The 15,366-nt window shown below is 49.0% G+C and overlaps 1 protein-coding gene across 4 annotated transcripts in view; it reads left to right on the forward strand.

The window, feature by feature from the left end:
• The window catches only part of LOC147604136 (HEAT/U-box domain-containing protein), a 216,357-nt gene that overhangs the window by 167,121 nt on the left and 33,870 nt on the right, over positions 1-15,366 (forward strand). The window lies entirely within an intron of this gene.

Below are 15,366 nucleotides of genomic sequence, written 5' to 3' on the forward strand. Positions count from 1 at the left end.
TAGTTCTCAATGAAGTAACCATATCATGAAAAAAAGAAAATGAAATAACTAGGTACAACATAATAATAATCATGTGAAAAGGCAAAAATAATAATCATTTGAAAAGGTAAAGAAAAGAAAATGAAATAACTAGGTACAAACATAATAATAATCATTTGAAAAGGCAAAAATAATTATTATCTCAGAGAAAGACAGAAAGGAAGATGTTATTAACGTCTATGAAGACACGTAGGGCCTATGAGACCAAAAAGGTGTTACATGTGATCCATGAATAAGCTGGATTTCAAGACAACATGAAAAAAGTAAAAGGCTAGCTGCCAAAAGGATAGACAAGGTCAACGTACTTCGTTGTACAATAAAGTAGGCAGCAGAAGAACCTCATGTGTCTGGACTCATAATGTGTCGTCCTTCTCATGAACCGTGTACCTGGCCTCAATTTCCACCACCTGTGAGGCTTCCTCTCTAAATCGCTAAAGCAAGTCCCGGATCTGGAGCTGGCTAGTGGAGGGTTTGGGCTGCCGGGAGCGGGGGCATCAGGCTCAATGGAGGGAGTGTGATCTCTCAGAGGACTCCCCGGCTGCTCTATAAATGTTCGCAGAAGGCCAAAATAATGTATCAGACCCAATACATAGATAAAGACCAGAACGATCTAAGCCAACTTTTAAATCCAGAACAGTAAGTCAAACTAAAGAGAGAAAATATAGAGATCATTATCTATTACACCAATAGGAGATGGGGTAGTTACAGTAGAGGGCAGGTATGAGGCTAAGTCAGTGTCAAGTCCTTGTCCAAGTCCCAATGGGCAATTAGGTCTGGCCATGTGTGAAAGCCATGCACTTATATGGTTACTAATAATGGTCATTTTTTGGGGGCATGGCTGTGGACAGCCCATGGGCACCCTCCAAGGTGGACGAGATTCGGACAATGGACCAAAAGGGGGGGCAATAAAGGGTGCCTATTTAAAGAGACTTCAGGGCACACCTTTTGAGGCTACCTGTGCCAACCCTGGTCCTTTGGATGCCTATATTTAGGGCTGACCTGAGGCCTAAGAGATCATCTTGATAGCCATCATCTTGTGGGCATTACTCCCATCCAAGAAGCTTGTGGAGTTACACTCTCAGCATCAAGGGCAAGCAAAGGAGGGAAACACACCATAGCAAGAGGGCGACCAGGCCATGCTTGTGCAGAAGGGGCCCATTAACGCACTTCATCTTCAGCTCAACATCATCAAAATGCAGCCCATACAGAGGCTGCAAGTTAACGAAGGTCTGTGAGACCCATGATGAATACTCAATCATGGAAAAGAAAAAACTGTGCCAAACAAGCTACATAAGTAAAAGTATCCATGTGATGCTAGATAGTGACAATGTGTGGTCGTAGAGTGATACCATCCTCCTCCAGAAAAAAACGCAAAGCATCCATAACATCTTCCCCTTGTGACGGGAGCTCACCATGTCATCCAAGGACATCCTGGATCTGCAGCTGCTAGGTGGAAAGATGAGCTCTGTGAGATCCAGGGTGTTTTCTCTCAAAAGGGATCAGGCACGCTCATTAATGACACCGTGTACGTGGACCAAAGGATCACGTGTCAGTGTAGGCGGTCGTGGACGTGGCTGGTCCTGCTGCTCTTGTAGGGCCATGATAATCAGTGATTTTGACAAAGAAATCAGTGATTTTGACACACAGAAATCTGTGATGGACGTTTGGGAGGCGCCTCGGTGACAATGTCTCTTGGAGTGCTAACTAAGCACGAGCTCTTTGTGATGGCGAAGCCCCAACAAATACATGCCTAAACATCTCTGATCCTCATATGAGAGGGGGCCGAATCCGTCCCGGAAGAGACAATGAATTTCCCTCAGATCTCGTAGTAGGGTGGGCATCAAAACAAATAGTGCTCCTTGACCTCCACCTCAGGAGTGGCGCATACTCTGCATATATGTGCATCTTGTGGAATGCCCTTGGCTTTGCAAGATTCAATAGGAAGGCGATGTGAAGATACCCTCGGCTGGCCAATCGCTATCGGCATGGCATGGGACATGTGCATCTGTAAGTACCCTGGGGCCTTGATGTAGCCTGCGCGCCTCTGCCTGCTCTGTGCGGCGCCTCTGTCTGTGCACCTTTGCCTGCTTTGTGCGTAGGCAGTCGCCTGTCTGCCTCTGCCCGCCTCTCTGCTCTGTGCGTAGGGAGTCGCTCCCCTTTTCCCACCCACCCACCCTTGCTTAGACCCCCAAGCCAGCAACTAAGGGGAAACATGTCTCAATCCCAAGAGGGAGAACAGGATGGTGAAACAATCTTTCACGCCCCCACGAAGGCACCAAATGCCTACCGCAGAAGATTGAGGGAAGGGATCATGTCCCTTGGCTCACGAAGGCTTGCGAAGATGGCCCGACGAGATGAGACACTTTATGAGGAGATACAGCTGCACATAAGGACAGAGATGAGCACCATGCGACAGGAGCTTGAAAAGGAATGGACTGAGCAGATGCATGCCCAAAAGAAAGTGATATACGAAACGCTAAAGGAAGAGATATATGCCCAATTGAAGGGAGAAATGCAAGCCCAAGTACGGGTTGAGATGGAATTAGCCCAAGCCTTGATGCACACGGAAATGAAAAAAGAGATGCAGAAATGGAAGGATGACATGCTCCGGGAGATTGGCACAACGGTTGCATCGTACGAAGGCACCTTGAAGACATGTATGGCTGACCGTGAAAAAGACATCACAGAAATGCAAAACACTTTGGAATCATGTAAGGCAAAAGTGGCTGCGGGTGAGAAGGAAATGCATTCATGGGCTGAAATTGCCAGTGCCACAAAGAAACAAATTGAGGAAGTCAGCCCATGGATTGAAGTAGTAAAAAAGCAAAAAGGATACACCAGTCAATAAAGTAGAGGTGATGAATGCTACATTGGAAGAGGAAGCCAAGAGACGGGCACGTGCCTTACATGTACGCGTAATTGGTTGGGAAGATAAGGGAAATCCCCAAGAGGATGCAGAAGCTCTTGCAACAAAAATTGGAGCCACTGATGTACCCATTATTGGAGCATGGCGAGTAGGCAGAGATGAAACCAGGGTGAAGATATTGATCATTAGGTTTGGTGACTTGGAGAAGAAGAAGGCCTTCCTCTCCAAAAGGATGGCCCTTAAGGGGGAAAAGATTTATTTGGATGAGGACCTTACACCGGCACAGATAGCACACCGGAAGGAACACATGCCGCGTGTGCTTGAGGCAAGGAAAGAGGGGAAATGGGCGGTATACAGAGATGGCCGAGTCATCATTACGAGAGGAGGCCCGCCTGACGGTGCGCGGCCTATGAGACCTTGCGATTCACGGTGTGGAATTGCAATGGAGCCCACTTATTGAAGAGGGCAGGGCATAGAAGAGAAAGATATACTGTTGCTTTGTGGACTTTCGCAAAGCCTTCGATACTGTACTACGTGCCAGGCTTATGCACAGATTGCATGACATAGGTACCTGAGGATATAAAGGGGGGGATTTATGCTTTGTATGAGTCTGTGACAAGCAGAGTCCGAGCTCCAGGCGGACTATCCGAGGTGACCAGCACGATAGGGGTGAAGCAGGGATGCCTGCTATCGCCCACCCACTTTGGACTGTACATTGATGTGGTCGGCGATTATGTAGACAGATTGGGAGGTCCAGGGGCATGCCTAGCAAGGGTGTTGATACCCATCTTGTTATATGCTGATGATATCGTTCTAATCTCAGACTCTCCGGAGGGATTACAGAGACTTCTCGATGCATTACAGGCATTCTATGCGGATAGAGATCTGACAGTGAACCTTGGGAAAACCAGGGTTATGGTGTTTAACACCACATAGGCATGGGTGACGAGATCAAAGCCTCAGTTCACTTTCCGAGGGGAGCCAGTTGAGTACATTAGGTTATATGTCTACTTCGGAGTTACTTTCACAAGACCACGTTTCTCCCTGAAGGAGGCAGCAGCAGCTAGATTAGCTCGAGGGCATGCAGCCTTGGGGGCACTTGAGAGGCAATGTGCACACATACAGTTTCAGGAGCCGCGCACCAAATTGTGGCTATTTGATACGCTTGTCACATTGGCCCTCGTGTACGGAGCTCCAATTTGGGGGCCGAGCATACATCATAGATCTTAGAGAGGGATGGAGGCAAATGGAGAGACCACTGATTATGATGATTGCCCGCATGATTCGGAGCAAATCATCGGTACCACATGAGATTGTTCGAGCTGAGCTGGGTGCCGCACCAGTAGTGACCGAGGCCCTATTCCAGGCAATTACCTTTTTACAGCGGCTATGGGAGCTCCCTCAGCAGAGGTACTCCCGATTGGCATTGACCTCATCCATACAGTTGGCAGAGGATGGAGATACTCATTGTTGGTATGCTCAGATGAGATCATGGTTTGACCTACCTGGTTTGCGGATAGAGGCACTACCACCCTTTCAGTACAGTCTAGATTGTCCATTTTTGGATCTCACCCGCTCAGAGCAAAACCGCGCGATCAGGATGGATATCATCAGAGTGGACATAGAGAGGACATGGACTAGTCTCCTTGGGCACGAAAATGGCTCATTACAAGAGCCATTTTCTACACCTCTCACCAGATGATTTTATCACCCGCCCGGCGTACATGGATGTATACCTATCACATGGGATACATTGTGCCATTGGACAGATCCGGACCTCATCACACCAGCTGCTGCAGATTGAGACAGGGCGATATGTGCATCAGATCTCGGATGAGTGCATTTGTCAGCTATGCTAGTAGGAGACAGAGACAAAGGAGCACTACATTTGTTGATGTACAGTCTATTATGAGATCCGCGGGAGATATCACTGGCTTTTCCAAGAGGGTTTTCGGCCGTTACGCAGGGTCATGGAGTTTGATGATCAAAGATGCCTGGGATTGTTCCCACTTGAGCTCAGGAGGCACAGAGAGACCCTCTTGGCAGAAAGGAGACCGAGCCATGATGTACCTAGACAAAGGATCTTGACAGATTTCTTCGGCACCGGCACTAGCAACCCAGCCCACACACCTCCTAATATCTCCTCCATTGGGCTATCAAGGCACCAGCCACGCTCCCAGGGAGTCACCACTGATAGAGCAGTCATCTTACGTCATGCTCGTCGGCCACGCCCAGCAGGATCCTGACCACGGCATCCTCACCATCGCCAGATCAGAGCCATTATTGCTCGGCATCAGAAGCGCCTACCTCGCTTCTACGACCTCTCCATTCTAGACAGCCCCATGGCGGAGATATTTGATATGAGGAGAGGGTAGCACTTCAACTGATCAGCATACATGGATCTACTTGATATACATTTTCCAGTATTCTCTACTCAGTATCATCTAGGAGTCTTACTTACAGTTCTTATAACTGTAAGACAATCAATTTATTGTACTTTTCAGTTTCATTTAGTTGTTCTCTTTGATGAGACACCAACTTCAGATGTACTCTTAGTTTTGGTCTCATAGGCCATTATGGGCTCTTAGAGACGTTAATATATCATTTCATTTCTCTCTCTCTCTCTCTCTCTCTCTCTCTCTCTCTCTCTCTTAGAAGTTGTTGTAAAAGAAGGCGAAATTACAAAAAAGGTGTTTATTGATGGTGGCCAACAACTCGGCCCATTCACAATCTCTGCCTAGGTGACCACTAGACCTTGCTGATTACATTTGGCATTCAACATGGCCTTTCAACCACTCCAGATCTGGTTTGAGAAGAACTAGGGGCCAGACCAGCGGACGAGTGGGCGACTTTGTCAACATTAGTGATCAAATGAGGACTAAGCTTGATGACTAAAGAGTAAAATGCATTTTTGTGGGGTAAAGTCATTTGAGTATGGGCCACGGGCTCTTTAACCTCAATTCAAGAATGTTCATTACAAGCTGGGATGTGATCTTTCAGGAAGAGGATACTATGCAGCCTACACACGTGCCCATAGTGAATGGTTTTGAGGTTTTTGATGCATCTATGAAGAATGATCAGCCCCTTCTTCGTTTCAGTCCAACAAATCAGTCCACATCTTCATCTCCAACCACCTCTAATACTTCAACTTTGTAAGATGCAGCCACACCTATCAAAGGTCGTCCCGAATGGCTTGTCAAAACACTTGAGGATAGAAAATTGGATCAGCCCATCCACAATAGAGCACGGGCAGCCAACAAACAAATCATTGGTGAGGTCAAATATGCATTGATGAATGATATTTTACATGAAGTTGAGACTAGGACACATGAGCAAGCAAAGGGGAATGCCCAATGGGAAGCTCCATATAGAAAGAATATAATTTTATAATGACAAATCATACTTGGGATTTAGTAGATGCACCTCGAGGAAAGAATCCAAGTCCATATAGAAAGAGTATAATTCTATCATGATAAATCATACTTGGGATTCAGTAGATGCACTTGGGAAGAACCCAAGTCTAGACACTGTTGGGCGAACCAGAGTATCAAATAGCCAGCATTTGGTACTAGGTTCTAGGAAATGGACTTGGAAACATTAACTCTCCAGGTGAGCAAGGGCGACATATCTTGATGCCAGCTAAGCATGGGCATCCGGACAAATGGTAAAGAGCAGCACAGTAAAAGTGATCCCCAAGTTACATATGACTTGACCAACTCAATCTGATCTTCTGTATATATCATATGCATGTGAACGAATGCCTGGCTGCAACCGGTTAAGAGGTGTTAAGAGCATAATTTTCGTCTTTCCAAGATTTATAGAAGGTCCCTATCATCACAAAAGGATTTTATTGCATCCAGGTGTTGGTGCGAACCCTCAATTGAGTCTGACATGAGGACGATGTCATTTGCATATAGGAGGATGGATATAGCTCATCAATGAAGCGTGCGATTTCATCAATGCATAGCTCAAAGAGCATTGGAGATAGTGGCCAATACTATTTGACCCCAATAGTGCTACAGATCTCTCTGGGAAGTCTCCCTGATGCCCAAACCCTGTCAGTCACAGACTTGTTTTATACAGTCACTCCCAAGATCATGTCACATGGAAAGTGAAGCTTGTGTGGGTGACCAAGAAGTTGGATCTGGGGACCAAGTCACAAGCCTCCCAGAAGTCCACAAAGCAACAATTAACCTACTGCTGATGTACCCCAGCCTCCTTAGTCATGGCCCCAAGGGTGAAGATACAATCTAATTTTGAATAGTTCCTCTTAAAGTCTGCCTGTTTTGGTGCGCTCTTTCTTTTTCTCACCGCCTAAGTGCCAATCTCTGCCTCCAATATTGCCTCATAGGTCTTGGCCAATCATGATGCTCCGGTAGTAATTGTGGTGTTGGTGGTCTAGGAGGGAAAGTCTTCACATGAAGCCCTGTCCAAGATTTGTGTAAGGATAGGGGTTAGGGTGGTGGATCCATGTGCTATGTGTGGAGGTTGTGTTGTGATGGCTGGGAGTGGTGATTAGAGGTCAAGGTTGGCTGTATGTGGGTATAACTAATGAGTGTAGATTGAGTCAAGGTCATGATGGAAGTGGATGCGGGTGAAGGTGGATGTGGGGGAAAAAAAAAAAATTGCTCGCTGAAGCTTTCGCTCCCCCCCTGCTCGCGCTGCCGCCTGCACGCACACCCCCTCCCCGCCTTCGCGTCTGCTTCCCCCCGCCTGCCCCGTCCTCTCCGCCCTCGCATCTGCTCCCTCCGCCTGGTCGTCTCGCACCCCCCGCCCCTTGCTCTTTCGCGCACGCCGCCCCCTGCTCCGCCTCCTTCGCGCCCCCGTGCGCCTCCCCTTCCTTCGCGACCCACCCCCTCCACCTGCCTCCGCCCTCTCCCCCCCACCCCCCCCCTTTTCGCGTTTCCTCCGCCCCCCCCCCAGCCCCTTTCGCCACCTCTGCCTTACACCCCTCCCCCACCCCCTTTTCGCGTTTCCTTCCGCCCCCCTCTGTTTTCAGCCCCTTCCCCTCTGTCTCCCCCCTCCCCCTCTGTCTTCCGCCTTTCCCCTCCGCCCCTCCCCGCTCCACCTTTTGTGCAGCTCGGTTCTTGCAGGACACTCCGCATTCTCTTCGCCTTCGACTAAGCTTCTGACACTGATGGAGGCTCCTCCCGCCCCACCTTAGAGGGACTCTTCCGCAGGTGACAAATCAGGTGCTTTTAGCGACCATGTGGTACATCACGTCTTGCTGGATCTTCTCGAGCTCTTGCATCAGCCATGTACAGAGGCTGATCAGGAACTTTCTTTGGTCTAGGCGGGATGGTCAGCCAGCCCGGGCTAAGGTTGCTTGGGCAGTTATTACTCTTCCGCTGGCCCAGGGGGGCTTGGGCATTATAGATCCAGTTGATCAAAGCAGAGCCTTATTGGGGAAGCTTATTGTTCGGGGGTTGCTTCCAAGCACTGAGCCTTGGAAGGAGCTTCTTTTTCAGCGACTGCAGGCTAGGGCTCCCCCAGCAGGGGGCACTTGGGCACCTGAGATACGATGGATCTTCATAGAGATGAGGAGGACAGGCCTCAGTAGAGGATGGGAGGACAGATTTGCCTTGAGCATTCTGCGAGCTTGGGAGCTGCTGAGACCGGGGCTTTCTCAGAGACCTACTACTTGTGATGAGCGGGCCAGACAGCCGCTCATCTGGAGCCCCACGGTACGCACAGAGCAGGGTCATATGCTGGGTTCTCGGCCTCGTCTAGCCTGGGGACCATTGGCGGCAGGCCCAGCACGCAGTTTTGGAGACTGGCAGGCCTTCTGCAGTCTCCTAGAGGAGATCCAGGTGGAGAGGCTAAGTCACTTCAGAGGGGGCCTGATCATGAGGGATGGGAGCCTTTACACAATTGGAGATCCTAATTGCTGTCAGAACTTGCACTGAGGATGGTAGATGCCTCTACTATGAGATCCAGGATGAGGGCAGACTTCAGAGAGTGGAGGCGGAGTCGCCTTTGGTTGCAGAGTGCATCTTTCAGAGGATACGGGTAGTGGCCGCGGCTTCCCGGAAGTGGCATATTGATCCAGACCCTACAGATGTGGACTCTGATTGGCGCATATGGGCATATGTTGCGCGCCCCTTGGCCCGGCTCCACTGGGACCCTGGCGAGTACGAGTGGCATGATCCTTATGCGTCCCCCGAGGCCACAGAGATCACCTTTTTCCAGTACACTGTTCGGTTGGGGAGGCATATTTTGTCTGCGAGGAGGATGGTCTCTCCAGCTTCATCGGAGCATTGGCGGTTACAGGGACTCTCACAGGAGTTCCTGAAGGATTTTTGGACCAGGCTCTGGGCTAGTCGACAGGCACGCAGGATCTTGACTTTCCAGTGGCTGGTTGCCCACAGGGGCTCTGCAGTTGGCACCTGGCTTGTCTACAGTGGTCTTCCGGCGGCCTGCGTCCGATGTGGCCACCCATTGGAGACACAGAGACACTGCCTATGGGACTGTCCACAGGCGCAACAGATTTGGCTGCGGATGCTGCGCATTTTGGCCCCCCTCTCTCCAGAGGGCATGTATACGTGGGGTGCCGCTGCTTGGTCGACTTCGTCAGGGCCTGCTCTGGGATACGAGACGGAGCAGGACAGCCACGCCATCAGATTCATTAGGGGCCAGCCTCGCCTTTTTCCTTCACCGGATTTCTCGTCGGCCGGCTGGACACATGAGAGGGATCTACGATGGGAGCTCCTCAGCAGCCTCACCATCTGGTTCACCTGTTCAGGGCCTTTGAGGGGAGACTGGAGCCACTAGCAGAGACTATTCGGGGGATTTGGCAGGAGTTGATCCACACCCTGCGAGGACAGTATGACCGCATCCGGGGCGACTCGGATGAGGCGATCTTGCGGTGCCAGGCCTTTCACACCACTTGGCGCAGCGGCCCCTTCTATACCCTACACGCGGGTACCCCCCGCTGGCACTACAGGCCACCTGTTTGGATTTTCCCCCCTCCTATTGTATGATATAGCCTCTCAGTTATTTGTACTGATATTTGTACTTTTTTGCCCCTAAGGAGAGTCTCCCTAGTTGCCTTGATTGGATCTGTGCTCTGCCTTCTTATGAGCAGGAGAGTTTTTTGTAGCCCAGCGGGCGTTTTTTTTATAACTAATGAAAGGATCTTTTCTCGGAAAAAAAAAAAGGTGGATGTGGGGGGTGTGTAGTGGGTGGCAAGGAAGGGCAAGATATGATGATGTATATGTGATCTTCCCCAATGGGTGGTAGTGGGATGGTGAATTCTCAGATATGTTGCATAAGGGTAGCTCACCCCATCAAGTAATCACAGTTTTAGAGCCATTTGCGTGGGAGAAATAGGTCAGGCTATGTAAGGTGGGCCAACGGGACTTATCATTGTGGATCTGTAGCTCATGCATGGCCCCCATATCCAAGAAGCTTCCACCATAAGTAGTGATGCACCCAGTGCCTTGTGATGACCGCCCCAACTCCATAGGTCTACCTCTGAAATCGCACTTGCATCCTAGTGGTCATGCATTGAAGTTGCCCAATGAAAGGATACCTCCCTGTTGGATGAACTCCACGATATCTGCAAACAAAGGGGTATATGGCGATTGTCCATCGTGCAACGAATCATGTGGAAAGGCAAACGTCTTGGGTGGGAAGTAACACTGCAATGTGTAAGATCTGGGAGACTTAACAACAACCAACACATCACCACACCCCCCCCCCTTAACCCAAGAGGCATGATTGTGGCCCCTATATGCTTACTCCCATACATGCCCAGACACCTGCGGGTAGCCCTCTCTTTTTGGGCTCTGATGTGTCTTTGCATAGAAGCTGATGTCCCTCCTATAAGTCTATGTGGAACCTCCTGGATTAGGTCAGAGAGTCCCATTGCATTTCCATGTGGCAAGCTGAATTGCATCCATGGTCCCATAGACCCTGCATGCTATGCGGAGTGCCACTTGGTAATGATAACATGACAATTTTAATGAACTTGGGCAGCACCCGCGGGGTTTTGTCTATACACTCTTGACCATTAATATAATTAAACACTTCAAATATGATGGCCAGAGTCTTAAAACACATCCACATATTCACCATTCACAATCACTTTGCATAGAAACCATAAAAAGAGCATCCACAATGCTAAAAATACAAACTCTGCACTTGCGACACGGCATTGGGGCCAGAATTGGCTGACCCCCTGTTAGCTTACAGTGTGTGTAGAGAGAGAAAGATATACTAAGCATCCACTAAAGACCCAATGGGTCTATGAGACCAACATGATACAAAAATGTCCAATGTCCATGGCATATCTCATCATGGAACGGAAAATAAAATAAAACAAATCAAAAATATCTCACCGAGAGTGGGAGAAAGAAAGATATATTAAGCGTCTACTAAAGACCCAATGAGCCTATGAGACCAAAGTGATACAATAATGTCCATGGCATATCTCATCATGAAATGGAAAATAAGATTGGAAAAAAAACAAAGCTCTCTCTCTTAGGTGATACAAAACTGTCCATGGAATATCAGGAACGTGGAACATGAGAGGAGCATCAGCCCCCAATCGATGGTATACCACTCTCCAAAATATTAAGCATGGGGCTAATGAGTATGGCTGAGTGGTCTCCCTTAGTTATGTCGCGTGGAAAGGTAGCTCGATGGCGGTGGAGCATGTCTTGCTGATGAGGGGATTGTGGCCGACGTCCAAGAGGCCAGGGACGTCGGAGAAAGAAAGAAAAAGAGTTATATTAAACGTTTTCAAAAGACCCAATGGGTCTATGAGACCAAAAGTGATACAATAGTGTCCATGTAATCTCATCATGGTACAAAAGAAAACAAAAACTAGAGCTATGAGCTGGTAATGTCAAATCCGAGCCATATGATACAAAGTGGGACCATCATCATAAGACAACCTATGGAGCTAACCCCCTAGTAGGGGGAGGGGGCCATCAAGGATATTGAGCATTGGGTTAGCCTGTAGAAGCCTCTGCAGATCTGCCGGACATGGGAAGGTGGCTCTGTGCCTGTCCAAAATCTCCTCAAGCTGGGGCTCATGTCTGTCTTGTTGGTGAGGTCCAAGGAGTCTGGGACGTCAGGCTCATTGTAGTGCCGTTACAGCTCGGTCTAAAGTCACACCAGAGTGGGGTCTCGTGCGGTCCGGGCACTTGAGAATGTGTGTGTGTGTGTGTGTGTGTGTGTTTGAAAGAGAGAGAGAGAGAGAGAGAGAGAGAAATGAAATGAAATGATACATTAACGTCTCTAAGAGGCCATAGTGGCCTATGAGACCAAAACTGAGAGTACATCTGAGGTTGGTGTCTCATCAAAGAGAACAACTAAATGAGACTAAAAAGTACAATAAACTGATTGTCCTACAGTTATAAGAATAGAACTGTAAGACTCCGAGATGATACTGAGTAGAAAATACTGAAAAATGTATATCAGGTAGATCCATGTATGCTAATCAGTTGAAGTGTTGCCCTCTCCTTAGATCAAGTATCTCTGCCATGGGGTTGTCTAGAATGGAGAGGTCGTAGAAGCGAGGTAGGTGCCTCCGATGCCGAGCAATAATGGCTCTGATCTAGCGATTGTGAGGATGCCGTGGTCGGGATCCTGGTAGGCGTGGCCGACGAGCACGACATAAGATAACTACTCTATCAGTGGTTACTCCCTTGGAGCGTGGTCGGTGCCCTGATGGCCCAATGGAAGAGGTATCAGGAGGTGTCTGGGCTGGGTTGCTAGTGCTGGTGCCAAAGAAATCTGTCAGGGTCCTCTGTCTAGGTACATCATGGCTCGGCCTCTTGGTCTGCCAAGAGGGTCTCTCTGTGTCTCCTGAGCTCAAGTAGAAACAATCTAAGGCATCTCTGATCCTCAAACTCCATGACCCTACGTAACGGCCCAAAACCCTCTCGGAAGAGGCAGTGATATCTCCCTCGGATCTCATAATAGACTGTACATCGGCAAATGTAGTGTTCCTCTGTCTCTACCTCCTCGTAGCATAGCTGACAAATGCGGTCATCCAAGATCTGATGCACATATCGCCCTGTCTCAATCCGCAGCGGGTGTGATGAGGTCCGGATCTGTCCAATGGCACAACGTATCCCATGTGATAGGTGTACATCCATGTACGCCGGGCGGGTGATAAAATCATCCGGTGAGAGGTGTAGAAAATGGTTTGATGAACTTGCTAGTTGGTACAAGGCAAAGGATGAGGGTGTCATTGATTCCGTTGATGCTGATGTGCATTTGATATCCATCCTGATCACGCGGTTTTGCTCTGAGCGGGTGAGATCCAAAAATGGACAATCCAGACTGTACTGAAAGGGTGGTAGTGCCTCTATCCGCAAACCATGTAAGTCAAACCATGATCTCATCTGAGCGTACCAACAATGAGTATCTTCATCCTCTGCCAACTGTATGGATGAGGTCAGTACCTCTGCTGCTGAGGGAGCTCCCATAGCCGTTGTAAAAAGGTAACTGCCTGGAATAGGGCCTCGATTACTACTGGTGGGGCACCCAACTCAGCCCGAACAATCTCATGTGGTACTAATGATTTGCTCGGAATCATGGGGGCAATCATCATAATCAGTGGTCTCTCCATTTGCCTCCATCCCTCATCTGTCCCTCTCTGAGATTTGTGATGTATACTGGGCCCCCAAATTGGAGCTCCGTACAGGAGGGTCGGTGTGACAAGCGTATCAAATAGCCACAATTTGGTGCGTGGCTCCTGAAACTGTATGTGTGCACATTGCCTCTCAAGTGCCCCCAAGGCTGCATGCCCTCCAGCTAATCTAGCTACTGTTACCTCCTTCAGGGAGAAACGCGGTCCTGTGAAAGTAACTCCCAAGTAGACATATGACCTGACGTACTCTACCGGCTCCCCTCGGAAAGTGAAATGAGGCTCTGATCTCATCATCCATGCCTATGTGGTGCTAAACACCATAACCTTGGTTTTCCCAAGGTTCATTGTCAGATCTCTATCCGCACAGAAAGCCTGTAATGCATCCAGGTGTCTCTGTAATCCCTCCAGAGAGTCTGAGATTAGAACAATATCATCAGCATATAACAAGATGGGTATCAACACCCCTGCCAGGCATGCCCCTAGGCCTCCCAATCTGTCTACATAATCAGAGACTGCATCACTGTATAGTCCAAAGAGGGTGGGCGATAGCGGGCATCCCTACTTCACCCCTATCGTGCTGGTCACCCTATCAGATAGTCCACCTGGAACTCGGACTTTGCCTGTCACACAGACTCATACAAAGCATATATCCCCCATTGCATATCCTCGGGTACCTCAATGTCATGCAATCTGTGCATAAGCTTGGCACGTAGTACGGTATCGAAGGCTTTGCGGAAGTCCACAAAGCAGCAGTATATCCTTCTCTTCTGTGCGCTGCCCTCTTCAATAAGTGCCCGAAGTGTCAGTATGTGATCCAAGGTAGTTAATCCTCTGCTGAAGCTACCCTGTCCATGTGCTCGATGACCATGCCTCTCTGCCCATCGGCTCAGCTCCGACTCCAATATAGAGCCATATAATTTGGCCAAGTAATGACCAATCATGATCGTCCTATAGTTGCCTGGTACCATGGGGTCCCCACTCTTAAAGAGTGGTACAATGATAGTCCAGCTTGTCGGGAAACCCTCACAAATGGCACGATTAAACACATGTACGATGAGCAGAGCCAAAGTGTCTCTTGCATATGAGAAGTGCTCTCCAACTAGCCCATCATGATCCTCTGCCTTTCCATTCTGTAACCTGTCTATCACATCTAGCACCATCCGCATATAGTAAAAAAGGTGCTGCTAGCCGGTCTAGCTCCCAGTGGAGGGGGGGTGGGGGGCTGTCTTGGTGCATCATATAGCTCTCTAGCATAAGTATGCCATGCCTCAGGTGCAGTAATCGGAGTACCAGGCTGTCTCTCCTGAAACATCTTCCATGCCCTCTTGCTGTCCTTCCCCAGGAAGAGTTGGTACATCTCCTCTAGCTTAGCTAGATAGGCTCGTTTCTTCCTCCGCACAAGGCGCCGAAAGATCATCCTGGCCTGTCTATGCGTGTGAGACCCAATGGCAATCTCACGCTGTAGCTGTGCTCGTGTCTCACGACACACTCATCATCATACCAACTATTCTGTGGGGCAGTGCTGCAGGGGTGGGTGGAAGGGATCATAGTGCAGGGAAACGCATATGAGGCGGATGCATGTAGTACACCTGCCAATCCTCTCGTGATCTCGTCCAGAGGGCTATGCGGATCTAAAGCAAACTAGCCATCAGATACTGCATCTCGATAAACCCCAACTGTCTCACGTGTAAACTGATATCTCGGGTACCTAGGTAGATGAGTGGCTGGCCCATCTCTCGGGGATCTACCTACTAGTGTGAAACTCAGGTATGCATGATCGGCTGCTATGCCAATGGGCCTACTGGAAATCGTGAAACCCCGCATATCAGGTATCAATGAAGGAGATCCCATCAAGTAG

Source organism: Cibotium barometz, chromosome 62 (genome assembly GCF_041138505.1).
Source record: "Cibotium barometz isolate CiBa-2024 chromosome 62, ASM4113850v1, whole genome shotgun sequence".
Lineage (NCBI taxonomy): Eukaryota > Viridiplantae > Streptophyta > Polypodiopsida > Cyatheales > Cibotiaceae > Cibotium > Cibotium barometz.